Source organism: Sciurus carolinensis, chromosome 18 (genome assembly GCF_902686445.1).
Source record: "Sciurus carolinensis chromosome 18, mSciCar1.2, whole genome shotgun sequence".
Classification (NCBI taxonomy): Eukaryota; Metazoa; Chordata; class Mammalia; order Rodentia; family Sciuridae; genus Sciurus; species Sciurus carolinensis.
The window spans coordinates 5,451,583-5,463,362 of NC_062230.1; the positions used below are offsets into that span (position 1 = coordinate 5,451,583).

General features: G+C 49.9%; 1 non-coding gene across 1 annotated transcript; it reads left to right on the forward strand.

The window, feature by feature from the left end:
* Window positions 1–246: 246 nt before the first annotated feature.
* Window positions 247–320, forward strand: Trnav-cac (transfer RNA valine (anticodon CAC)). Its single transcript has one exon. It is a non-coding gene; the product is annotated as a tRNA-Val (tRNA).
* The last annotated feature ends 11,460 nt before the right edge of the window (window positions 321–11,780 follow it).

Here is an 11,780-nt window from a genome sequence, read left to right on the forward strand (position 1 = left end):
GACACCCTCCTGCCTCAGCCTCCCGAGGCAGTGGGATTACAGGTGTGTGCCACTGCACCCGGTCCGCATCTGGTTTTTAAAAACCAGACCTGGAGATGTTGCCTAGGAAAGAAGAGATGGTGGGGCAGGAGAGGAAGAGAGGGAAGGAGGAAGGAGACCCACTGATCAGGAATCACCGGCTCTCACGAATTCCCTGTGATATTTGTAACAACTGCAGAAAGTATGGTAAAGATGAGGAAACTGGGCTGGGGATGTGGCTCAGTCGGTAGAGTGCTTGCCTCACAAGCAGAAGGCCCTGGGTTCAATCCCCAGCACCGCAAAAAAAAAAAAAAAAAAGATGAGGAAACCAACACTCTAAGCTTATTGTACCATTCCTTCCTCCTGTAGGGGAATCAAGGTCACGCAATAGGGCAATCGTGGGTGCTGCAGTCCATGACCTGCACCCCATGCTCCTGGGCAGGGGCCCTGGAGGGAGGGGCACTGTCTTCTACATTGCCATGACTGAACCCTGACCTCCCCAGGTCTGGGAGGTGGGCAGCCTCGACAGTCCTTCCACCCGCCACAAGACATCCCCTTTACTCCCGGCAACTATGGGCAGAACACACCCTGGGGCCCTGGCGAGGTTAGAAATGCCATCCAGGTCCAAAAATCGAGGCTGCGCTGCTGGGCACACCTGTCCACTGGCCCCGTGTCCTCATCTGGAAAACGGCCATGGCTTGATGGTACCTGTTCTGTATCTTCTGGATCTCTGCTTCTGTCTCTGTCCCTGTCTCTCTCCCTTCCTTTGGTGCCAAGTCCCAAGGCTGGGAGATAGGAGACCCTACTTGGTGTCTGACATGACGTGCTAGATGGTCCGAGCCCCAGTGTCACCCTCTGAGGCCCCTGAGTCTGCTGCCTTTGCCCACTTCTGCAGCTTGCGGGTGCTGGGTGGACAGCTGAACTCCCCAAGTGCCTGTCAGCCCTCCAGTGTCCCCATGTGCCAGCTGCCCCCTCCCTAAATAGTATTTATCTGCCCTTATGCTCTGTCTGGGGTGGACTTCTTTGACATGTAATATTTCGAGAGATGCTAAAGGGACAGGTCAGCCTTCAGTTCCTTCAAGCAGCCCCATGGAAGGGCACACTTGGGCTCTGCTATCAGATGCAGTGAGGTTTGAATCAGAGCCAGGCTACTTATTAACTATATGACCAATGACTGTCCTCATATCGCTAACAAGTACCTGAGAGACAAATAAATAAACAAACAGTTCCCTAAGCCTCCCTGTGCTGTATACAATGGGGACCATCCATCCTGTGTGACAGGGGGTTGGGTGGATTGGTTAGACTGGATAACCAATAGACAGTGTGTGGCGGCCCATGGGAGTGCTTGGTTGGGGGACAATGGAAAATACAGTCTGGGTCTTTGTTTCTGGTTCTTCAGAATCTTCAGAGTGGTAAGGGTGTGTATGCTAGTGACAAGTGGCCTGAAGTTCCTAGATAGTTTCAGGATGGAGTCTGGTCACTGACCTCTGACCTCTGAAGAAGGCAGAGGGGCTGGACGTTGAGTTCAATCACTACATAAGTCAGCTTTTTGTTACTATAATAAAATTCCCACGGAAGCTAACTTTATAAAGTAAAGAGGTTTGCTAGGTGTGATGGCACTTGCCTGTAATCCCAGCTACTACAGAGGCTGAGACAGAAGGATCTTAAGTTTGAGGATGGTCTGGGCAACATAGTGAGGCTCTGTCTCAAAATAAAAAATGAAAAGATCTGGGGATGGGGTGTAGCTCAGTGGGAGAGCACTCGCCTACATGTGCAAGGCCCTGGATTCAATCCTCCAACACCAAAAAACAAATAAAAATTTACTTAGCTCACAGTTTTGGAGGTTCAAAGGAATGGCACTAGCATTACCTCAGTTCTGGTGATAGGCTTTCTGCCGGCAGAGTCCTGGGGCGGCACACAGCATCACACGGCTAGGACAGGGTCCACCGCGCCTGTGTCTGTGTGTCTGGTCTCCATCCCTCTTACAAAGCCACAAGGATTCCGCCATGGGGGCTGCACCCTAATGGCCTCTTCTGAACCTAATCACCCCCAAAGGCCCTGCTTCCAAACACCACGGTTGGTTCAAGTTTGCTCCCTCTTAACATCATTAACATGTGACTTTGGGGACTGAATTCCTACATGAATTCAGCGCCTGGGGGACAAATCCCAATTAAGCTGTCAATCATCAGCGGCCGATGGTTCAATATATCACACCTTCATTTTCATAATGCAACCTCCATAAGATCCCCCAAGTGATGGGGTCAGGGAGCATCCGTGCCGGAGACCCCCAGAGAGGACTTGGAGGGTCTGAGCAGTGCCCCACGCTCTGCCAACACAGCTCTTCCATTTGCTGTCCCGAGATCCATCCCTTAAAATCAACTGGTCGATGTAAGTAAAGTGTTCTGTAAAATATGTAGCAGATTGTTAATACTGGGGTGGGTTCAGAAGTACCGGTGACATTCTGAGGCTTGGGACTGGCATTTGGAGCAAGGGCAACCTGGTGGACTGAGCCCTTTACCTGCGGGATCAACTGCTAGCTCAAGGTCCTGACAGTAATGAATCGAATTACAGGACACTCAGCCGTTCCACTTCTGACATATGTGGTGTCAGAAGTGTGACTCAGGAGGCTGAGGCGGGAGGATTGTAGGTTCGAGGTCAGCCTCAGGAACTTTGCGAAACCCTAAGCAACTTAGTGAGACCCTGTCTCAAAATAAAAAGTAAAAAGGGCTGGGGATGTGGCTCCGTGATTGAGTGCCCCTAAGTTCAATCCCTGGTACTACAAAAAAAAGAAGGGGAGGTTAAAATCATTGAAACCACGTATGGTGTACGGCGACCACGGACATTTTTACAGACTGACAGACTTGGTGTGATGGCTTGGGTCGGTGAGACACCTGCTTCAGGTTCACACCCTTCCCGGTGCTGCCCGGACGCTGGGAGCTCCCTGTCCCCTCTGGCTCCTTAACTCTCCCCAGACTCTGGGCTGCGTCGGGAGAGTGACAGTGTTGGAGAGAGACTGAGGGGCAGGGAGGGCAGATGGTGTGCTGGAGGTGGTCCCCTGGTCCCAGGTGAGCTGGCCCTCTGGCCCTGTGCACCAGAGTGACAGGGTCCTCCCTGGAGTCCTGGGCTCCTTGGAACCAGCATGTGACTGGCAGACAGGTGGAGAGCCTGGTCTCCCTCCCGGGTCTGGTCAGGGGCAGGCTCCAGGTGGGCGAAAGGGGCCCGTTCCTATTGTTTAGCAGACTTGATCTCTGAACTTTGGGGTCTCCAAGAAAGGGCAGGGACTTCCGTGATGTCATCTACTGTATGTAGCCTCCTCTGGTTTTCTCTACCTCATGGGATGGTCCCCACCCCGACATCAGAAGCCAGCATGAGTATCATAGGACATTGTAACCTGTGGAAGTTTGCGGGGGAGTGTCTGTGTGATCCATCACCCCCCAGTAAGTCCCTGGGTGCTGACACACCCCGACTCTTCCTCTCTGTTTACATGTGACTATTTGTAATTATCTGTTTTCATGCAAATAGGGCCCCACTGCGTGCATGGGCTGTGCCTTGTCTGCGTGCGCCCTGCACCTGCTGTCTTCCTGGGTCTGCTCCGTGCAGTGGCAGCTAGCTCCTGCCCCCAAAGCACTTCGCGGGTCCCCACTGGGTCCTCATTGAGACTGCGGTGAATGCCCGCATTGTCTCCACTTCACGGGCAAGGTTCTGTCCCGGCCGCAGGGCATCCATGGCAAGGGCTCTCGGCACCCAGCCCACCGCTCGCCCGACCCCAGTAGAACAAATGGTCCTGCCAGGAATGTCCTTGTACATTTTTACACGTTTACCGAAACATTTTTATGTGGCAAATTTCTGCCAGTGAACTTGAAGAGGATTCCCAGTCAACATTTTTTGTTTAATAGATTATACCAAATGGTCCTCCAAAAATACATCACCAGGTTACCTTTCTCCATCTGTTTACAGGTTTTCCTGCCCCGGTCATTCCTGCCTCTTCCTGGGCTGGGGTCTTGTCTTTTTCTTTCTTTGTTTTTTCTTTTTCTGTTTTTTTTTTTTTTTCTTTTTCTTTTGTTACTGGGGATTGAAGTCAGGGGTGCTCTACCATTGAGCCACATTCCCAACCCTTTTTATTTATTTATTTTCTTTATTTTGAGACAAGTTCTCACTAGGTGGCTGAGGCTAGCCTCAAACTTGTGATCCTCCTGCCTCAGCCTCCTGAGTTGCTGCCTGGATTACCACCGTGCCTGGCTCTTTATTATTGTTTTGTTTCTGATGGAACCCAGGGCCGCTCATATCCGAGGCAAGTACTCTACCACTGAGTTACACCCCAGGCTTGGGATGGGGTCTTAAGGCTGCCTGTGAAGCCACCAAAGTGCCACAGAAGGGAAGGTTTCTAGCAAATAACTGCCAATCATGCTATAGGCCACTATTTTCTTTCTCCTGCTGTGTGCCCTGCACACCATCCACCCCACCACAAGCTGTACCCCAAGCCCCTATCTCTCTACTATTTGACCTTATTAACCAAAAAGTATAGGAGTCAGTTGTGGTGGCACAGGCCTATCGCCCCAGTGACTCAGGAGGCTGAGGCAGGAGGATCCCAAGTTAGAAGCTAGCCTCAGCCATCTTAATGAGACCCTAAGCAACTTAGTGAGACTCTCAAAATAAAAAATAAAAAGGGCTGTGGGTTCAGTAGTTAAGCTCCTCTAGGTTCAGTCCCAGTACCCAAAGAGAAAGAGTCTATGGTCAGAAATTAGATCCTTGGCTTACTTGCTCTGTGCCCTGGAGCCTACCTTAACTCCTCTGGGCTTGTTCCCTAGTCATGACACAGGTAAGGGAACCCCTGCTTGTCTGCACTCCAGGGACGGGAGAAGAGCGCGCATCTGAAAATGCTGTGGTTCCTCACGGGCCAGGCAGGGAGGCTGCCGATCGGGGGCTGACCTTTGGGTGGGCTGTCACCAACTTGCTGATGTGGGGAGAAGGCTCAGCGGGGAGAAGATGGAGAGGGACTGAGGTGAGCTGGGCCTGCAGTTACCCTGGTTCTTCTAGAGCCATCTGGGAAACCCCGGGAGCGGCCTCCTCAGGAGGTCCTCCTGTCCCCCCTCAGTGTCCTTCACACCATGGACAGGCCCTGCACGCCACTCCCGCCCTGCCCCTGCCCGGGGGTCTCTCTGGTCTTCTCTGTCCGTCCTAACTCCGCACCCTGTGCCCCAAGCCTGGGCAGGGGCGCATGGGGAGCTGTCTGGTGTGGAGCACATCTCGGCCCTGCCACCCCGTTGGGGACCACCATCCTCACCCTCACTCCCAGGGACGTGGGGCAACGGCTGTGAAGCCACCTGGGCACTGGGTGTTCAGGGATCAGTGCTTCCTAAGCCCTCCGGGAGGGGCCCTTGCGCTCCTTCCTTCTGCTGGGGCGGACCCAGCGCCCGGGCCAGGCAAGCGTCATGCCACCGACCCACTCCCCAGCTTCCTTCTTCTCCACCGTCTTTCTTTCCTTCAGTCCTGGGGGTAGAACCCATGGCCACCCCGCCACTGAGTGACAGCCCCAACTCTTTTGATTTTGAGACAGGGTCCTACTCACCTACCCAAGCTGGTCTCAAATTTGCCATCCTCCTGCCTCAGCCTCCCAGGCCGCTGGGGTTGCAGGGTGCACACTCTCACCCAGGGGCTATTTCTGCCTCATCTTCCACTAACGTGTGTCAGGGAGATACGATCAGATTGAGTGACCAAAAGAACGGTAAGCCCGGTGCTTTATGACCTCGTTCGACGAGTGTAGAATCTCTCCATTAAGTTGATGTGAGTGTTTCTAAACACTCTCAATTTATCTTGTTGCCAACTGGTCACGGAAGCTAGGGCCAGCAGTGGTCCAGGGGCCACCTTTTGAGGGTCACTGGTACAGATGCCTCCGTGGCTGCCTGTGCCGCGCCCCAAAGGAGTGGGCGGACATGGCACTAACGGGCGGAGGATCCTGCTCTCGCCCCCACCTCTGGCCCTGCTGCTCCCCCCCAGCACCTCCCCACATCTGAGCCCCACTTCCTCCTTTGAGACCCACGTCAAGCCCCTTTTCTTCTAAAGAGATGCCCTGACCCCCCGGCTGCCAATCATCCCCCCACCCACTGAGCTGCCACCGTCCCCCGTGCACCATCTCTGTCCCTCTCGGAGCATGCCCAGCCGCAAGGGGACAGGAGTCGCGTCACAAGCACCTGAGCTCCCCACCTCCACCCCAGCTCAACGGTGGGCCTGACATCTACGCATGTGTGGACGGGCGGATGAGGACGGATGTGGGGAGGGATGAAGAAAAGAAAGGTTGCGTAGATGAACGCAGGGCAAGATGGTGGGGCAGATGGACGGACTGGCAGGAGGTGGATGAGTGGGGACGGAAGGAGAGATGGGAGGCGGGTGGGAGGGTGGAAGGTTACAAATGGATCGAGATAGATGAAAAGCAGTTGGATGAACGGATTGATCATTAGGGGATGGATGGGCAGATGGAAAGGTAAAGGACTACGTGAACAGACAACTGGACAGACGCATAGATAGGCAGACAGATGTCTGAATGCCCCCTGATGTCTAGCCTGCTGCGCTTCCTGCTTCTTTCCCTCTTCCTCTGTTCTTCCATCTCAGGGCACAAAGATCAATGGTGCTCAGTCAGGACCATGGACAGTCTACAGAAGACCTTTGTTTGACTTGGTATTTTCGTAATTTGAAAATGTATGAACAACTGGGTGCGGTCGAGCACGCCTGTAATCCCAGTGGCTCAGGAGACTGAGGCAGGAGGATCTCAAGTTCAAAGCCAGCCTCAGCAACTTAGCCAGGCCCTAAGCAACTTAACAAGACCCTGTCTCAAAACGAAATACAGGAAAAAGGTTTGGGGATGTGGCTCAGCAGTTAAGCACCCCTGGATTCAATCCCTGGTACCAAAAAAAAAAAAAAAAAAAAAGTATGAACAATATGATTGCCACTTGTACGTCACTAAACATAAATATAGAAAGCATTGAGACTCATATTTTTTGACAGAACAATTGGATGGCTCTGTTATGAAAAGTGATCCATTCCGACTTCCTTCCTTTTTCTCTTTTTGTGGTGCTGGGGCTGGAACCAGGGGTGCACTACCACTGAGATACATCCTCAGCCCTTTTGATTTTTCATTTTGAGGCAGGATCTCGTGGAGTTGCTGACACTCTCCTTGAACTTGCCTTCCTCCTGCCTCAGCCTCCCGAGTGGCTGAGATGACCAGCATGTACCACTGCGCCCAGTTGCACATCCTGACTTTAGTCACATCTATCATTTTTTCCTTCAGGATTTGTTCGCCCATTTTACAGGTGTAGAAACTGAGGCCCAGGCAAGGAAGTGACTTCCCAGCTTGGCACAGGTGCAGACATAGCTGAGACTCCTCTTTCTCCTCATGTGCCCTCCGCTCTCTGCTTCCTCCACTCGCTGCCCCCCTTCCTCTGGGCTGCTTCACCATCTCCCTCCTCCACCCTAGCAAAGCATTCTTGTGTTGTTGCTGTTCTTTTTAGTTACGCATAAGAGTGTATTTTGGCATATTGTATATACGTGGAGTATCACTTCTTCTAATTAGGATCCCATTGCTGTGGTTGTACATGACGTGGAGTTTCACTGGTCACGAATTCGTATGTGAACATAGGAAAGTGACGTTCGATTCATTCCACTGTCTTTCCTATTCCCACCCCCTTCCTTCCCTTCATCCCCTTTGTCTAATCCAGTGAACTTCTGTCCTTTCTTCCCCCTCCCCGTTGTGAGTTAGCTTCTACATATCAGAGAGAACATCCAACCTTTGTTTATTTTTTTGGGGGGGCTGGCTTATTTCTCTTAGCATGATAGTCTCCAGATCCATCCCTTTCCTGGCAGAAGTCATAGTCATTCCTTTTGGTGGTGGAGTAATATTCCATTGTGTATGCATATATATCACAATTTCTTTGTCCATCAGTTGAAGTTTGGTTCCATCGTTTAGCTATTGTGAATTGAGCAGCTATGAACATTGATGTGGCTGTATCTCTGTAGTATGCTGATTTTAAGTCCTTTGGGTATAAACCATGGAGTGTGAGAGCTGGGTCAAATGGTGGGTCCATTCCAGGTTTTCTGAGGAATCTCCATACTGCTTTCCAGAGTGACTGCACCAATTTGCAGTCCCACCAGCAACATATGAGTTGCTTTTTCCCCACATCCTTGCCGACATTTATTGTTGCTTGTAATTCTTGATCATTGCCATTCTGACTGGAGTGAGCTGGAATCTGAGGGTGGTTTTAATTCGCATTTCTTTAATTGTTAGAGATGTTGACCATTTTTTTCCTATATTTGTTGACCATCTGTATTTCTTCTTCTGTGAGGTGTCTGTTCAGTTCCTTTGCCCATTTGTTGCTTGGGTTGTTTGTCTTTTGGTGTCAAGTGTTTTGAGTTCTTTGTATAGCCTGTATCTGAGATGCAAGTGGCACAGATTTTCTCCCATTCTGCACAGCCAAAGCATTCTTTGGTGGGGCTTTCTGCAGACCCAGCCTGGTAGAAGGAGCCGGGGCACCAGTGTGAAGAGGTGGATGTCATGTTCCTGACGTTGGGGGGCCTCCCACTGGTGAGGACACCACCAAGTCTCAGACTGTCAGACAGGCATATAGGACCAAGGGGCAGGCAAGGTGGGCACAGGGCTGGGCCTTGGACCCACACCAGGATAGGAGTGGAGGTGGCTCTAGCCAAGGGGAAAATCCATTAAACACCTATCATGCTACCCGCACCTCATGAAGGTCATTCAGGAAACAGATGGGTGGATATTATGTGTTCGTGTGTGTACGGGCTCACAAACATGATTTCTTTTCTAAAAACACTTTTAAGTCTAAATACACGTGAGACATGTACTTGAGTATTCACAGAGAACACACCTGTGTAACTCAAATGAGATAAACCAAAATGTGTGCAGCACCCCAGAAAAGCTTCATCACCCCAAAGCTCAATGCAACCCTACACCGTAGGTGAGCCTGGCTCAGAGCTCTGTATGAACGTGAGCTTCGGAGCTTTACATCAATGAACTCCGCAGCCCGTTGCTGTCTTCAGCTTCCCTTTACTCAACATGTCATGAGCGAAATGTACCAACTGCTGCCTTTATTTCTAGACATTTGTTCTCACTGCAGTACTGATGCTCCACAGAGTAGCTGTGCAGCGACACACTTACCTGCTCCTCTGTGGACAAGTACCTGGGGTTTTTGCAACATGGGGCTAATAGGAACCAGTGTTGCCGTGGGCTTGACGGCGCATGCCTGTAATCCTAGCTACTAGGGAGGCTGAGGCAGGAGCATCACAAGTTTGAGGCCAGCCTGGGTGATTTAGCAAGACCTTGTCTCAAAATAAAATAAAAAAGAACTGGGATGTAGCTCAGTGGTGGAGCATCCCTGGGTTCAATCTCTAGTACAAAAAAAATAAAATAAAATAAAAAGGAAGTGCTGCCTTAAATAGTCTTGTATGCGTCTTTTGGTGCACATAGGCACACATTTCTGTGGAATTGCTGGGTCATGGGTATGTGGATGTTTGTCCCTAGGAGTTATTGCCAAATACTCTTCTAAAGTGGTTGTGCCAAGTTATACAGGCTCTAGTAGTAGATGAGATTCTGCTCATGTCCCATTCTCCTGAATGGCAGCAGACCACCAGTTTTGTTTTTTTTTTTTTTTTTTTTTCTTTTATACAGGGTCACACTGTGTTGCCTAGGATGGTCTAGAATTCGTGGCCGCAGGCAATCCTCCTGCCTCAGCCTCCCAAGTAGCTGGGCATGCGCACTACAACCTTTAATTTGGGAAGATGTGTTCTTGTGGACCAAGTTGGCACCAGATTGCCTGCATTTGAATCCTAGCTGCCCTCTTAATATGTGACCTTCGGGGCAGGGGTGTAGCTCAGTGGTAGAGCACTTGCCTGTCCAAGGCCCTGGGTTTGATCCCTGAGCTGAGAAGCAAAACAAAGCGTGTGCCCTTCAACGAGGCCTGATTCCATATTTACAAAATGGGCTAAAAGTCATGAGGTGTGCCAGCAGAGGTGGCTCACGCATGCCTGCGATCCCAGCTACTCAGAGGCCGAGGCAGGAGGATCACAAGTTCAAGGTCAGACTGGGCCACTTAGCAAGACCCTGTCTGAAAATAAAAAAATAAGAAGGGTGGGGGTGTAGCTTCATGGTAGAGCACCATGGGGTTCAGTCCTCAGTACCCTGCCCCCCAAAAGAGAGAAGAAAATCTCTTAGATAGTAAGTGCTTCATAAATGTTAGTTATTTATCACTAGTTTTCACAACAGACCTCTGGATCACTTTACCTCTTACAGCCTGTTTCCCCTGCTGTAAAATGGTTTTGAAAATACTTACCCATGTACACAGTTGAAAATCACGTGTAAAGGTGCTTATTTTTTTTATTGATATATAACTTTTCTCTCTCTCTCTCTCTTTTTTTTTTTTTTTTTTTTTTTTTTTTTTTGGTACTGGGGATTGAACCCAGGGACTCCTTACTGAATTACATACTCCAGCCCTTTTAAAAAGAAAAAAATATTTTTAGACACGTATGGTGGCACACACCTGTAATCCCAGAGGCTCAGGAAGCTGAGGCAGGAGGATCTTGAGTTCAAAGCCAGCCTAAGTAACTTAGCAAGGTCCTAAGCAACTCACTGAGACCCTATCTCTAAATAAAATACCAAAAAGGGCTGGGGATGTGGTTCAGTGGTTAAGTGCCCCAGGTTCAGTCTTCGATACGAAGAGAGAGAGAAAGGAAAAGAGAGAGAGAAGAAAATAATTTAAAATTTTGAGACAGGGTCTTGTTAAGTTGCCAAGGCTGGCCTCAAAGTTGCGATCCTCCTGCTTTAGCCTCCTGAGTTGCTGGGATTACAGGTGTGGACCACCACACCCAGCTGAGATATAATTTACAAAATACAAAATTCACCCATTTTCACTGGTTCTTAGTATATTCAGAGTTGTGCAATCACCAGCACCGTCTGCCTGCAGAACATTTTTGTCAGTCCAGAAAGAAACCCCACGCCCATTAGCAGTCAGTCCCCATTCTCCCACCCCCAACCCTTGACCAGGCTAACTTGCTTTCTATTTCTATGGATATTGAAAGTGCCAAATCATTGCTTTTCTAAAGTCTTTTACTTTTGCAAGAAGAAAAATTAAATACCCCAACATCACTGCTTGTCTCTAAAGCAAAGTCAAGTTGTTGGTTAATTTATGCACTTGGACCCCCCCCCAAAAAAAGAGTGTTTAGACATGATTCCCAAAAAGATGTGTATTGGACACACAAAAAATGCACTTAATATGTTTTCCTCTGTGTGTGTGTATGTGTGTGTGTGAACAGATAGAGAAAATGGATGAGTAGACAGACGAAAGGATGGGAGGGATAGAAGTGGGTCAGGTGCAGTGACACATGCCTGTAATCCAGCAGGAGCCAGGACTGCCAGTTTGAGGCCAGGCTGACAATTTAGCCAGACCCTGTGTCAAAAAAAAAAAAAAAAACCAACTAAAAAGGGCTGGGGATGTAGCTTAGGGATAAAGCATCCCTGGATTCAATCCCCCATACTGAGAAAAAAGAGAGAGAGAAGGATAGGCTGGGTGCGGAGGCGCATGCCTGTAATCCCAGCAGCTCAGGAGATTGAGGCAGGAGGATAGGGAGTTCAAAGCCAGCCTCAGCAACTTAGCAAGACTCTGTCTCAAAAAAGGGTGGGGATGTTGCTCAGTGGTTAAGCACCCCTAGGTTCAATCCCAGTACCCCCTGAAAAGAGGGAAGGGTAGATGGACAGA